The sequence below is a fragment of the Diplotaxodon limnothrissa genome, linkage group LG19 (genome assembly GCF_057381915.1).
Source record: "Diplotaxodon limnothrissa isolate DT_005_m linkage group LG19, D_limnothrissa_male_GT1.1, whole genome shotgun sequence".
Lineage (NCBI taxonomy): Eukaryota > Metazoa > Chordata > Actinopteri > Cichliformes > Cichlidae > Diplotaxodon > Diplotaxodon limnothrissa.
Genome location: NC_140614.1, coordinates 25310526 through 25327013, shown reverse-complemented (window position 1 = coordinate 25327013; position 16488 = coordinate 25310526). Strand labels below are relative to the sequence as shown.

The 16488-nt window shown below is 38.0% G+C and overlaps 1 protein-coding gene across 2 annotated transcripts in view; it reads right to left on the bottom strand.

Annotated features, from left to right (window-relative positions):
- Positions 1-16488, bottom strand: part of stxbp6 (syntaxin binding protein 6 (amisyn)) — a 72934-nt gene that overhangs the window by 23644 nt on the left and 32802 nt on the right. The window lies entirely within an intron of this gene.

Sequence of the window (16488 nt, the reverse complement as noted above, 5' to 3'; positions counted from 1 at the left end):
TGTATTTTTATTATGTCACATATTCTTAAAATATTGCTCAATCATGCTTCTTGTTCTCTTTCTTATTCATTAAAGTCAATTTTCATTGTTCCATAATGGTAAAAGTAAGTTTGCCTAATTTATCAGATTTTATTTTCAGTTATGGTTTTGGCCTCCAAGAAGAGAAGAATTCATTTTGTCTTCAGTCACATGCTTTTGGCCCTCTTAAAAGTCCAGACTTACTTACTGTTTAGTTCACCTTATGTGGTGATGAAATGAGATTTATCTAAAGAAAGTCAATAAGTTTAACAAGGTTTCTGTGGGAGCCTAGCTCCATGTCACACTTCCCATGGCTTTCACACTGGTTTCCCATGGCGTGCAAGTCTGCGGCAGCCTCCATTACGCCTTTATGCTCCCATACACCTCAGGTGGTGGACACTGTGACTGACAGGAACTGGTGGTTGCCCTTGTGAGACAAGCTTAATGATCAAAAACTACGCCTTGTCTGTGCCTAACCACCGACTAGACAACCCTGTGCCCCCACCCATGTCCTCCACCTCCACCAATTTTATTGCCCCCGTTTAATATAAAGTTTAAAGATGCTGAAATTTAAGGACAAATAACAAAGAAAAAAAATTGCCATAATCGAGCAGTCCAAAAGAAGCAAATGGATCAAAGCTTCTGTTTTTTTTTTTTTTTTGAGTACTAAAAGGAAGTTAGTCTCCAATAAAAAGATATGGCTACAGTCACCACGCAGTTTGTAGTGCTTGGAACATGATATTGTAACACATTCAGTATGTTGATAGTCATTAAAAAATTATTATTAATCTGATAACATATTGTCATTTATAATGAAAAGTTAGGACGGTGGCAACAAAACATCTAATGAGGTTAATTAGTAACACAATTGTGTCCAAAGTGACATGTTACAGAAGCAGCATTTCAGAAGCAGAGTATAGCAATAACACTTTCCAACATCATATTACAAAGAATTTTCAATAGCATGGCTCCACTGATAAAGAACCCCTGTGCTAAACTAGTCTCCCAGTCCAGATCCATCATCCTATGAAAACATTTGGTGCATTATGAAAAGAAAAATATGACAAAGGAGGCCCCAGACTGTTGAGCAGCTAAAATTCTGTATCAAGCAAATATGAGAAAGAATTTTTCTGTCAGAACTACAACGGCTTTTCTCAGTTCCCAAATGCTTGCAAAGTACTTTTTTTTCCACTTAAATATAGGCCCTCACTGCAAGTAATTGCAGACCATTGTTGGAAATGGGCATGCAAAACACAAAAAAACAAATGCTCCTTTCTAATTGACCCAAAATCTGACCACCAAATTGAAAATGGAAATAGACAATTAACTACAGGAGTCTCAAAATGATAAAATAATTCGCCCATTTGTTCGGTAGTTAAAGTCAATTGAAAAGGGAAAGTTTATTCAAATTACATGGGTGAGGAAATTAATTGCTTTTCCCTTCATTCCGTTTAAATTCATCATCCCTGTTCTCAGGAACAAAGGAGGAGTGGAGAAAAAGATTAATAATGCAGGATTCATAACAGAGGTGTCAAGGGAGGAAACAGAGGGTGATCTGGCCACATAAACACATACAACAGTACACTGTGAACATGTGTGCAGTGATACATTAAACCAGGTTTCAGCTTGACACACAGCTCTGTAATACAGTCTAGATCTGTATGAGATATACCCAAAGAATAAATTAGGTGCACAGCTTTACTGGAGAGTGCTGTAAATCTAAAGAAAATGAAAACACCAAGGTAAAAGAGTCTGTACTCTGAGTTATTTAAAAAAAATAATAGTAAATTCAAGTCAAGCAGCATACTGTTTTACCACAAGTGTAATAAAGACATTACAAATCAATCAATCGGAGACCCTTAACAGGGTGAATACTGGGACATTATCAACAACAGCAGACCTGAAATACAAAGTATCCATTAGGCTTGACGACACACGCTGGATATTTATTTTGACTTTCAGTCCAACGTAGAAAACAGCTTTCCTCCAGCTCACAGTCTCAAACCAAACACACATCTAATTGAAACTGATAGTTTTATAGTATGACTCAGGTTGTAAGAGTAAATCGGAGTGTTATGACATTGTACCGCATCTTGAGCTGAAACTCATCTCCAATTGAATAGCAGTTGTAGAGCAAAGGCTGACGCTGCACTCCAGAGCACTGAGTGAAAGGACACAGTGAATATGAACCCTGGGGGGGGAGGAGGGTTTGTCACAAACACCCACACATGTAAATGGTGTTACTGAAGGGCACAGATTGCGTGAGCATGCAGGAAAAAGTTTCATTTGTTTCCGCAGTCAATGGCTTTCCATCTGGTCTTCCCATGAATGATGTTCCATGCAGTAGGAAAACAGCTGGGGGTTGTGAGATTGGTATTAAAGTATGAGATCATTCCTTCCATGTTTAGCATGGAGTCATGCAGGAAAAAAAGAGAGAATCTTATAACCCTAACAACTAAAAAGAAACATGTCTTTAAAGTAACCTCAGGTGTTCTCACATTCTACTTAAGAAACATATGAGAAACCAAACAAATGTGCATTTTCTCCTGTTTGTATGTGTGTGTGCTTGGCATCCCACTACTGACACAGTGTGTATTGATACCGCATTGTCAGGGAGCCTGCAGGGGTGCTATGCCATGCCCTTAATGTGAAATACCACAGTAAAGACCACCCAGGGCTGACAAAGGAAGTCTGAACAGAAGACTGGCATCTCTGGCCTGGTGACAGGACACAAAGTGCCAGTCCATATCCTGTTTAACCTTTGACTCATGACAAGCACTAAACATCAAGTTGTCTAACTGCCAGGTGTTGGCCTTAACACATGCAATGAAAACTTGATGTACAGAAGATATCTCACTATATATTATTAGTATACCAAATCTCTCGTGTTAAGCAAATACTGTTTTAAATGAAAGTAACATTTATAGATTTAAACAGAAGGCAAATCCAAAGAATGTACAATAGTATTCTCATTACAAGTCATTAACATTATTACATCCATGCATTTTATTATACTTTTCTTTTCATGACAAACATTGATCTTTCCCCTCGCTGGGAAGAAAAAGTCAAATCTGTTTCAATGCAGCCAATATACCAGCTAGTATATCCATTGTTATTTGAATTTTAGTACAATGTTTTTGTTTTTGTTTTGTTTTTTTGTTTGTTTTTTTTTGGGGGGGGGGGGGGGGGGGGGTGAATTATCTCAATATTGCATGCCCATTGTGTGCATACTAAGGTATTCTTGCCTACTTTTGGATCTGAGAAAACAAAAAATTAGATACAAATTCATCCCAGGAGTTTTTCCATCATATACAGAGAGGATTCTTCCGCCAGAGAAAATAAATGAAAAAAGAAGTCAAGAAAAACAACAACAACAAAAAACCCTCCCACATACTTGGATCCACATCAAAAACGGTGATTATGGCAAGAATGTCAGCACGAGTCTGTATAGTTGGGTTGCGGTCACGTGGTTCTGATGACGTGCGGAGGCAGCGCGATTTTTGAGTGGAGGGCGGAAGTAAACATGGAGGACACTGTGGAGAGTCAGGAGAGCAGCTATTGTGCAACTTTAGACCCCGTTTCTCGGGAGAGATATAAACAGATAGTTAAAAAAATATATCGGACGTGATCCGTATTCTTTGAAAATGTCCGAATACACCACAGAAGTAAAGGATTTGCCTACTATCGAGGCTGTGGATATCACCAACTACTTGGTCCTCCAGACTTCTTACTACACTAGGCAGCAAATGAAAGCTTTCAAGAGTCTGGAGGCGTACAATTTTTTTTGTCAGCGGGTGGGTCCACAACCTTGGAACAAAACGTCTCCGTGATGGATACAGTTTGGTGTTTGCAAGGGTGAGTGTTTGTTCTTATATTGCTTTATCTTAAACACGCTAACAGTTAGCGGTAGCGGCTTTAACGTCAACAAACATGCCACATCCTTAGGACTTCGTTAGAGTGACAGTTGTTTGTTTCAAGGTAAACCATTCTCAGCGGTCTAACGAGACACCTCTGAAGACTTGGGTAATTGCAAAGGAGGATGGAGAAGTGATTGCAGCTCATTGCAATTGTATGGCAGGGTTAGTAGCCTGTTCTCCACTGTCACTAGGCTCAAATCCGGGCTCTCAGCCGTCTGTTGCATATCCAAAATCGCCTCTGCACATCGATGCTGTTCTGCCTTAAGCTTCATTCTTTTCTCTCGTTTGAGAACGGATTCCGATCTGGGTTTTCGTTCGTAGCCGAGATTGACCGTCGGAGCCCAGTCCTCCGACTCTTCGTCATCCAAAGCACTTGGGCAGCCTATAGTCCCAATCAAGTCAATATTAGACTACTAACTTAAAAGCACTAAGTAAACGAGAATTTAACGACTACCTAATGCTAATAAGTTCGTTTGCAAACATAACATTACCTCTGACGAAGTGGTCGCTGCAGACACGGGCATTGGCAGACTCTGCTCCTCCCGACTGTAAACGTAAATTTAAAATCCATTTTTTCCTACGTTTTTCGGTTAGAATTTTCCATTTTTCTCCTCTTCGTTGGGCTATTTTTGGTACCCTAAAATACCGTTTATCAGTTTCTCTGGTCGACCTACTGGAGCATCCGTAAACACAACAGGACATAGGCATTTTGCGTACTGTCTGTCTGTGATTTTGCGCTTATCTTTTTCACTTCCGACCGCCAGTCAAATTTCGCGCTTTACGTCGACGTCACGTCTACGTCAAATGAAACCTAGCTATTGAGCTCCACCAACATCAATATTAACTTGTTTGTTGCAGGTGTACAATCTGGATTACTCTGAGCTATTTTGATTGTGTTTGCTAGGTACAAATTAAATGCCGAGATCATTTCTGCCACATCTCCTGCAGCTTGATTTCAAGGTGGCGTTTCTTTGATTCATTTCTATTCCTACTTGGCAAAATCATGATTAAATGGAATGACTGCAACTTTGACTAGGGCAAGCTTTCTAGAGCTTATTTTAGTTCAATTTGTTCTTTGTTTCAATTGATGCAAGTTTGGACAGTAGAGCTCACAATATCACACATATCTCAAAAGGCTCTTGGCTCTATGATTGAATTTCTCAGTGGCAGGCCTGGAAAAGGTGTGAGGTGGTGGGTGGGGAGCATATGGTGTTTTTCGATATCCTGGTGAGGTTCACACTGGGCAGCGACTTCCCTACAGGGAGTACTGTAAATTCAGAGAGCGACTCCAGTTGCTCCTCTAGGTGACCTTCATTATCACAATTAACATGCATGCCACTCACAAGCACACTATACTGCAGTCAAATCTGCACTGTAATCACAGTGAGAGAAGGGATTGCCGAAAGGCCTGACACAGCTGGGCAGTGGAGAGCCAAAAAAAGTTTAAGAAGTGGGTCAATCGAAATGGGAGGAAATCAAAACTGATAAAAAGATCTTTAAAAAAAAAAACAAAGAAACCTTTGGAACAAGATGACATGCCTGTTCCATATACTGTACATAAAAGATGGACATTGTGGACTGTGAAGTCAACCCAAAGTAGATTTGAGACAGATGCTGTAATTCAGATTATTTTGTACCATGCTCTTTTATTTGCTTGTTTCTGCTCTAAAGTTGGGCGTTTCTTCTTGGAAGGATAAAGAATTTTCAGTGTTCAGGTAGAATAGAAAAGCGTGTTTCGAACAATTTCTACTTCTGTAGTTGTTTTTTAAGATGTTACATAAAGAACTGTATATACAATAAACATCATATTGAACACCTTTTTGTGTTTGAACTTAAAATACATTGCAAATCATTCTTTCTGTAAGCATATAATTATACAAGTAGTTTTAGCAGGTTCCACAGAGGCCATCTCAAAAATGTAAATGTGTTTGCTTTACTGAATTACTAAGAAAAACACAGAACACAATCAAAAAGCATTTTCATGAAATGGGAACTAATACTACATTATACTGTATTTATTCAAACAATTGAAACTGTGGTATCATTCAGTGCTTAACATTATTTGGTTATACCCTGTGTATTCCTTAGATTATATTATGGTAATGAGCCACAGTGCAAATGGAAACTGTATAATAGATCAGGCTCATCTCCCATTAATCTTTAAGAGAGTGAACTATATTGTCAAATTAGATACTTGAGCTTTCAGGGTAAGTGTGTCATTAGTTTTATTAAGATCTCTCACCGGTGTTCTGCTGCATAAACTTTGAAATCCCAAGAAGACAAAACTGTATTGTCTCTTTAAGCGTTATTGCAATATTTATTTCCACAATAAAACACTGCAAAAGACAATCATATAAATGAAAGCATTCATAAAGCTGGAGTCCCCCTCCAGCTGCTGAATTAGAGATGCAATGAAGTCCAACAATCTTACTAATTTAGCCGTCACTGACAAACAAGCAATACCTTTCTTTATATCAGTGAAATCAAGACAAAATGAGCAGCATTTAAATATAGGCTGTTACAAGCTTAACTTTATAATGAAGCTACTGACATAAAATGTTTTATTTTATGTCACATACACAAAATAAAAAATTTGTGCTGATCGGGAATTTCCACTGTTTTTCAAGTCAGCTCATTTTTACTTGACATAACTGTAGTCTACATCACCTTTTAAGCTGCATATTTTCTAGATGTAAAAACTGGGTGGATAACAGGAAAAAATGCTACACCAGTATTCAAATAACAGATAAATAATCTATATTATTTGAATATATGCCATTATCAGACATATGAAACAACAAAACAAACAGATTTTCCTAACATTTGTTATGTATAATAAATGTCTTTACTCATTTACAGCCTGTCTGATTATACTTGGGTCAACTAGTTGTTGCATCTGTGGCTTTCCAAACACGAGCTGCAAACATTGGAAGTGCACTAGGTAACGTCAGCACTTATAACATAGTTCAAGGGTGGTTCTCTCATCTCTTACTTTTTGAATTCTCATTTTATGGCCATTATAAACATTGATAAAAACAGATGAAAACTGCTGATAAAATCAGGCTACCAATAAATATGGTGGGATTCAACAACAATGCTATTAATCAAATTCATCCTTAATGTTTGTGAATGAAAAATATCTTTCTGAGAATAATAAAGTTGTGTCTGGTGAATCTTCTTAAAGGTTAAGATTGCAAGGTGGTGCAGGTCTTATATTGCCTATCACTGCCTATGTGTATCACTCAAAACCACTCAGTCTATATTAGTCATTAAAATAAATGAATAATGAACTATATTTATGGAGCTGCAAAGCCATTATACATATGCACTGATTTTTCTGGCATTGGCTTTAACGTCTTGATGCAAATCTGCCATCATCATTCTGTGTCTAGAGCTGAAGGTCATCTGAGAGCGCTACAATCTTATTTACAAATCATTTTGGTTGTTGTCAAAAATCCTGGATGTTAAAAAAATCAATTTGAGAAAACAGTCAGCTTATTGCACAACAGCTAACGGGCACTTTATTCAGGAACTTTTGTTTGTTATTCTAAAGCTAATCGATCAAAGCAAAGTGAAAACAGAGACCATTACCTTCCAATTTTCACTGCCTTCTCAACAGACTTGTTCATTTACATGCCTCATCAGCTCTCATGTTCCAGGGAAAAGGCAAACAAAAACAAAGCTTAATTGGTCAGTGATAGTGTCACATTTCTAATGATACAAGAACAGAGCAATGCTAGGCTCCTTTGTTGTTGCAGCAGCCAACTTCTCACGTGTATTGATTTGGCCAGCTAACTCTTAAGACATTATAAAGGGGCAATTTTAGGACTGGCTCTGTAAGTGGTCACCACACAATCACACGACAAAGTTTGCTTTTCTTCACATCAGCGTTGGTCGATCGGGTGATTTGATGAAGCCAGGCTTTTCCCAGTACAGCACTGTTGTTTTGGACATGAGAAACACATTTTCTATCACTCAGTCTGAGCTCACCTTCTCAGTAATGGTGCCGCTTCTTCGCAATGTGTTTGTAAACCAACTCCAAGTTGAACTGTGCTAGTGTCATGGTCACTGCTGCTGTTGAGTTATCAGTGTGCGTGGGCTTAATGTTGCCAAACTTTTTATTCACATGCTGCTCCTAAATACGTTTGTATTGCATGTCTGGTTTTAGTCACAAATGTGGCTTGCGTTTCCATGGCGAGCAATGTTTCAAAAGCAAGCATTTGTGTTGCAAATCTTTTAGAGTCAAATTACTTGAATTGTTGCAGCCCTACATTGTATACACTGTATATTTTCACATACTTTCGTACTGAAAAAATTGCTTATTTACAGGATACTGTTTCAGTGTCAGTTTGTTTAAAGCTGGCTTGCAATAAGTAGCAGCACAAGGTCAGATGCCAAACAAATCTCTGGTTTACATTAACTGTCTCCACACTAGACCTATAAGCTTTCATTGACATGCAACTGGCTGCTAGTTCATGTGTAACAGACACATGAACTAGCACCTCAGGTGAAACCAACATTTAGGCATCAATCATAAATCCTGAAGATCAAGAAAGCTTGCACACAAAATAACTTTTGATGTGAAATACTTAAAATTTTAAGCATTTCTGAAGCTGGTCGGCAGTTTTGCTTCTATTTTGTTAGCAGAATGTGTAATTGGAGTAAGGCCAGTGTTCAGTATTAGTATAGTTAGATAAGAAAAACAGGTGGCACCAAGCTCTGAGCCTGTATTAACCAAGTCACTCCAACTTTGGGATGAGCATGTCTCAGATATTTCCCTACAGCAGACCATCACTATATAGAAATGCAAGGAATTTTCACAGCTTTACGCTAAGGTTTTAATAAACCTGTGACTGGTAAGCAGAACCAGGCACAGAGAAACTTTTTCCTTCTTTATCCTGTTGTGACAGAAATGTATATTTTTTGGCTGTAGAAATCAATTATTCAGCTTTCCACATTAGCTCTGCTGCTAATGTGGAAAGCTGAATAATTGATTGATTGATTGCTATTATTGCTATTATTTTCTTCTGTTTTTGTTATTCTGGCAGTGTCTGCTAATGTCAGGAGCTATACACATACCAAGCTGGATTCAATGTCTCATTAGAATGGAAAACCAATATCATGGTGGAAGTCGTTGTATTGCTTTGGTCATGAGGCTCTGTTCCTCAGTAGTAGTTATTCAGTTGATACAGTTTTACACCAAGAAATCATACAAATATAGGCAAGTGTGCACTGGTAGATTCTGAGTCTCTCATCATTTCAACATATAATAAATTAATATCATGTGCATACCAGCTTTTGTTTACAATAAGAAACACAAGACAAAGAGAGAGCTCACAGGGTTCACTGTCGCCAGTTTATTTAACTAGGAGCTAAGAAACAGAGCTGTTTTCACCCATAACCAACTGGCTGAAGTGGAGATGCAATTTCAGTCAAACAACCTTCAACATTACACTGGACTTGGAAGCTTGTTACCTTTAAAAAAAAAAAAAAAAAAAACCCTATTAGCTTACTGAGTACCTTGTATATACTGTTACACCTAAAATATGCTCATTGCTACAACTTCATAGGCTAGTCGTTGCTCAGAGGATGCTGTGTGTACCCAACTTACTGCACTTTAGTTAGAAGAGCACCGTCCTTTCAAGATTCATTTTAAAAAAACTTGTAAATCTCTCCAGAAATCAAGATGCAGTTAGAGTACTGCAAGAGTTCTCCGTATCATTTAATAGCTATTCTTCAACTAGTGGTGTAAGGGTGTACTACAGCAAATCTACAATAGCTTTCTGACAGTTACTTTGCATGCCCTATAACCTCTGCATCTTCAGTAATGACTTCAGCAATTTAAATGTATTATAACCCCTTCTATTAATCATTGACTAATCACGAGACAATTAAACCATTTCATAAAGTGAATTCAAGTGTTAAACATGTTCTAATCATTCATCTGTGATTCATCAAAAGTTAACGGGTGGTCTAACTGTGCTTCTAAGGGAAGCCTGTTTTTGCTTTACATCAAAAGACTTGTCATTTTCCTCAGTAACACAGTGAGAAAGTTCTGAATGAAGGATAAACGAGAGATGAAGGCCAACAGATGTTGAATACAAGAAGAAGGTCAAAGATAAAAAAATTTAAAAAAAAAAAGATGTCAGGGTATGGGTGGGGAGAGTAAAGAAGACGATCAAAGAGCCATCACAGAAAAGGAAAACTCAATATGACGTGATCAAAGACACGACGAGGGTTAGCTATCTCCTTTTACCCCCGCTTGTTCAGTTAGAGTATGAGCACGACAGCTCAGTTAGAAAGAAACCATCACAGTTTCTTGGAAATAAAACTGTTATAATCGTCATGTACAAAAAACAGAAAACAGAAAACCAGCTTTGTGTCATAATGTCCCAGAGGTGTTCTGCCTTTTTGTTAGATATAATCGCAGAAAAGAAAACTAACAGCCTAGTTTCGATTATATTTTCCATTTCATTTTGCAACTCTGATAAGTTCAGGAGACAAGGCCAAATTCCAATTCCATGCTTTTCTCTGGCAACTCTACATTTCAGTCATTTCACAACCACCACGAAATGCCTTGATTATAGAGCATTCTTGTTCAAAAGTAGCAAGGTAAAAATGAGCATGTTAGACACAGTAAAGCGTGCTAGTTATTAGGAGGAGAGAGCATAAAAAAGGTGTTTTCCTTTATATGCTTCAAGTTTGTAACCCCAACTTCATATAGATTATGCTAACACTTTTTAAAAGCTTATTTTCAAACTTTCAAATGTAATTAGAATTCGCCAATTAAATAAAAACTCAGCGTTCCAGATGCAACAGAGTGGATTAAAACATTATGGGGCTAATATTGGAAGTCAGAATTAGAAAAGGAAATTGTGGCTAAACAGATGGGTCTAAGAAACTGCAACTGTGCACCCACCACAATTATTCTGACACTAATATACAGTAATAAGGTTTCTGAAACCTTTTGCATATTTTCTGCTTTTGACTTTGCCTCTGCATAATGAAGAGACACATTCAGAGCAATACTACATGGAACAATACATACACAAACCTAGCTCTCTTCTATGTTAAATAGTTAGTTAATTACTTCCCAGTAAATACTGACCTATCCATTATGATGGAGGTGAGTGGAATATATAATACAAAGCCGAGCTGTAGAAGTAATCACATTTTAATCTTGATCAAAATTTTGGTTTCCCACAATTAGATTAACACGTTTGAGTGATACTGAAAATAAAAGCAAAAGTGATTCAAGCACTTCCAAAATCACCACCAAACAACACGCCTGCATGAGTCAATCCCAGCGGCTTCCTTCACCATGACGCTTCACCAAGTTTCCTGGACTGGCTTGGACAAGTAATACTGTATTAAAAAGCAGACAAAACTCAAATGTGCAGCAGAGCAGAAGCCACAGAGATAGGTCCTCAAAGTGGAGAATGTTCTGTTGTTTGGAAATACAGCAGATTTAGCAGAAGGGACATTAACCAGGAAGAAATCAGCGCCACAAAAGAAACACAGCTAACTTAATTCAACTACCTGAAAACACAGCACAAATTGCAGTATAATTAATGAATAAAGACTTGAATCGCCTAACATCAACTCAAATGTCCACAAAACTGAGCCTGCACACTGTATAGAGCTGCACAGCTCACAAAAATGCACTGAAATAACCAACCGTTCGCATTCCATCTGGATTCACGTGGATGTGAGAGCAATGTAATGTTTGTGTAACTTTTTTACCATCAAATCACTGAATAATCACAATCGCATTTATTTTGGCCATAATTGTGCAGCCCTTGTATAAAAATTCTACAATTACAAAATGTTTAAATAAGTTGAAAGTTAGTGGAGGAACTTGACTATGCCCTGCTCACCTTCTGTGACAACATGGCACTCCCTAAGCATGTATCAAAGCAATCTCAATGACCTTGACATCTCTGTGTCTTCTGCAATTGCAAAAAAGAAAGTGCTTGTCCAAAAAAGCCATTATTCTAATCTCAAAAGATTAGCCTTTTGTCAGATAACCGTTACAAAGAGTGATATTATGGGAAGCAGTTCATTTACATGAGTGTGATTGTGCTGTAATGAGTGTGTGCATTTTCCAGAAGTGGGTCTGATGTTCCCCACAAGGTCCAATTACTCAAGCTTAGTAGATTCAGTGCTGTCTATTTGCATCAAAGCTGATCCACATCTAATGGGCTGACTGCAATGAACTCACAAGGATAGACTCATAAACAAGCAAATAAACATAGTACCAACGCCCAAATACTCCAGCATTAGAAACATTAGTAAAGGAGCACAGTGGATATATGTGCACAAAACCTCTGGCGACCTGCAGTACTTCAGAATCCCATGCTCTTGCGCTGCTTGAATCTAGCATAGCATGACTGCTCTATAACGTCACTCATTCTCTCCAGCATTTGTTCCTGCTTACACTCTCTCACTCAGTCTGCAGCTCATTTGTGGCCTTCGAGAGTTAAAGGATTAGAAAGACTAAGGACTAAGTTAGAATTTCTAGGAGACTGTTTTGGATACTGTCCCAATCACCGCCATAAGCACTGCACACTGTTAAGAGCTAAAGCTGGCTCACGTAGAATTAGCCTTAAGCACATATTACTCAGGGAGTACAAATCATTCTCCATGTTAACCTCCCTAGCAAAGCATGTTCAAAATAAATTTTGTTGATTGAAATAGTGCATCGTTATTGTAAATATAAAGTGGTGCAATTCCTTGTTACATACAGAAAATTTGCAGCAAGGGCTAAAAATACATAACACCACACAGTTCCAAATTCAACCTTGCATCTTCTCAAAGACTGTAGCTACAATCGGACGTGCTTAAAAGGCAAAATTCTTTTCTATTTTGGGGCCAAAGATAAATCCATTCTCCCTTTAAAGAGATTGATAGAGTTAACTCTAAATGTACTGGCTCAGCAATTCCACGTGCCTCACTTCAAAATCAATACTTAGCAGCTTTAAAATTATGTAAGAAACATCAGGCTCAGCAAGCATAGGACCATGGAATCAAATTCGCCTCCGAATTCATTACATCTGATGGTATCAACCGTGCTATGCATTAGAAGAAAGGAAATTGAAAGGTAAAACTTGAGACAATGATTACAGTTCACAGAGATGGAATGAATAGCTCAGCAGTTCTACTTAAGTCTATTTATTTATGTGTAGAGGCAGTGACGGAGACCGAATGTTAAATATTTGCTTTGCCACAGCATTATTCAGCATATGCTGTATGCATTGTTCTCTAAACTCAGGGCTGGCTGGAGAGAGCCAACCAAATATTTACTGTGAGAGCTGAAAGGGCTTTTCTGCAAAAGGAACTAATCAATAATTTTCAGTCCCAGCCTCAATCACTTACAGAAGGTTAACAAGCCAATTCTTCTCCATGAGCAATGAGAACATATTTTTACAGCCGACAGTTTGGGGGAAAAAAAGAAGAAGACGCTGATAGCAGCATTTTATTTTTTCATAGGTATAGTGGGTAACGCATTTGCCTAACATAGATTTAACACAGAAGTATAAATCCAAAGTCTTAGGTAAAGCAAACCCTTCTGAGACCCTACACCAGGGGTCGGCAACATGCGGCTCTTTAGTCCTTATAGTGCGGCTCTGCGCGGTTTGGGAAAATAAATTAGAAGTATTTAGCTGAAGTGTATTTTATTTGTGTCAGTTATTTTTTAACTTGTAGTTCTAAATTGGAAGATTATTGTGACATTGAAATATGAAAATAAAATTATATTTTATTATTTTTTCCATCGCTCAAGCGTCACACTCGCGGAAGCCGGTGTAACCGCTGAAACGCCGTGCATTTATAGAGACTTTCAACCCCAGGTAGGCCAGTTATGGATCTTCGGATCCACATTATGTCAGCAGCTATTCTCCACCGTGAACTATGTTAAAAACAAACACCGCTCACGCCTCACAGATGACAGCTTACAGTCCTGCGTAAAGATGAAAGTGACTTCGTACAGCCCCGATTTGCAGACGCTGTGCGCAGAGGTTCACGAGCAGAAGTCCCATTATAAAGATATCACGGTAGAACCAATGATGTTTCCATCAACATGCTTTTCAGCATCTCTTTATTGACCACTTTTCACACACAGTTGCTGTACACACACAGCTGGCTGTAGCTTTTCAGCGCACAGCCCGACATATACCAACAACAGCACAGATAGCACAGACGTTAAGGCGGCGAGGCGTGATTGCGGGTGTCAGGTCAAGGCTCCAAAAGTCCAAAGGCGATATAAGGGTGGAGGCTCACAACAGTTTTTGTTTGCTACATGGATCATTTTAGTTCAGCTGGGTGTCTTTCCTTTTGTTATATTTCTTTAAGAGTTCAAAATGTGTTAATTACATAAATAAAATGTAATTTTCTCTGTAGCACTTCATGGTTTTCATAAGCAACACACCTTAGTTGTTCACAAAAAGGTAAAAAACAATATATACAGTGTTATCTTCATTTTAGATGTCAAAAAGTATTTGCGGCTCCCATTTTCTGGCTACTTTTTCACTGCAGTTTTTGTATGTCTCAAAGTCTCAATATCAGTCAGAGATTCACAGATGTCAGCAAATTCCTGGCCAAAACTACCAGAATGGATGTGAGGGAATGTACAAAGAAATGGAACATCTAATATAAGATAAACATATTGGCCTCTCGGAAAAAAAGAAAAGATACAACAAAGTGTGAAAAAAAAGAAGTCCCAGGATTTTACTTGTTTCTCTAGAGGCTGATACATTAAAGACCAGGCCGTGATCACAAGGTCATTAAAAGGGCTGCAACAACTTGCCACCATAAGAGATATCGTCAACTATGAAAATTAATCAACGCAGAATTTTATTGTCGACACATCCTATTCTAAAACCCCGGAAATGTGCTTTTGTAACTATAGGAAGCTATGGGGAGAGTATTGCCTACATTGTCTGCCAAGACTTCACTCAATACTAATGAAGAAGAAAAATAGCGCAAACGACAAAACAGGAGGATGGCAGAAAATGGAGAAAGAGACTTTAAAAAATGTGAAAGCATTTCACAGAATAAAACAGTTATCTGCAGACTGTGTAAAGTGGAGCTTTCCTTCCACGACAACTACTGTAGTGCACAAACAGTTTTAGAGAGTTAAGTTAGCTTGCCTGTCAGAAACTTCTCATGGATCATGCAAGATCTTTTTCAGAGCCTCTGCTGTGTTCTGTTGAACTAGTATTAGGCACCAGCATATAGATGAGTTTGTCCTGTAAAGAGGCTCATGCAGCTTTAAAATTTTTCCTGGGTCATCATTTTCATTTGACGAGAAACAGGGTGATATTTACAGATGGGCAGACTTGAGCAGGTGAGGCACTGGAGCCTAGAACTGGAGGTTTTCCCCATAGGAAGTGGACATAAGAGTTATTGAAATAATCATCAACTAATCGATGAAAAATGGGCAGACTACAAAAAAAAGAATAATAGTTAGTTGCAGTCCTAGTAATTAAAACATTTGGTACCATGCACAAAACATTAACAACCTTTTGCACTTTTGTCAGTTAAGAAAACAGGCAAAGAAAACAAAGAAAAAGCTTGTAGAGTGATTTAGTTCTTAGGCTGCACATTATGCTTCTTGGTTAGATGCCACTAACCTAACTAAAGTCAGCATATGGCTTGTTAAGGTTAATGATTCAACAGCTGATCTCTTGAGACTGAATATGAAATAATCCCATTTGGACAAACTTTGTGTTACTACTTTTGTCTGCAGTCGTTGTGTGTGAAGGAGCTGCATGAGTTGCACCAACAGGGAAAGTCCAGCACAGAAGCAGTAGGACTAAAAACAATGCAAAGAGATGTGTGGATGTTACAGTGTACTATGACATCTGCCCAGTTATACAGAGTTAGCTGTGGGCTATTAAAACATTGTCTTATATGAAAGATGGAAAGTTAATGAGATCAACAGCACTTCTTGTGGTCATTAAGTTTAAATTTCTAGAAAAGCTATATATCCAGTATAGGGTTTAAAATATTCATATCATGCATAAAAATGGGGTCAGCAGTACATCTGGGACTCATCTTGTAATTGCATTAATTTGGGAATAACAGCCAAAAAAATATATAACTATTGGCTGTATTTACCGTTTTTAAATAACAGTAGACGTTTTTACATCACATACGTTAATGTCTTAGTTTTGAGTGAGGTGAGCTGTATTTTCAAACATGATCTAAACTGGAAACACAACAGTATTATTATATAATAAAAATATCTTTGCTTGCCAGACGCTTCATTCTAATGTCTCATTGATAAGCCAGTTTCATTTATTTTTCAGAAATCCTACACTTAGCTAATTTCTTACACAATTTAAATACACACACACACACACACACACACACACAAGCTACTATACAGTAAAGACATTTAAACAAAAGATAATTGGACAGCTCCAGAGAAAGGGCCTGCTGAAGCAGAAAAGAAATATCATGCTTCTTGTTAAGGTTTTTCAGCCAGGCAGACGAGTCCCCCGGGGTTATCGCATGGCAATTTCATTCTTACAGCTCTTTATGTGTGTGTATT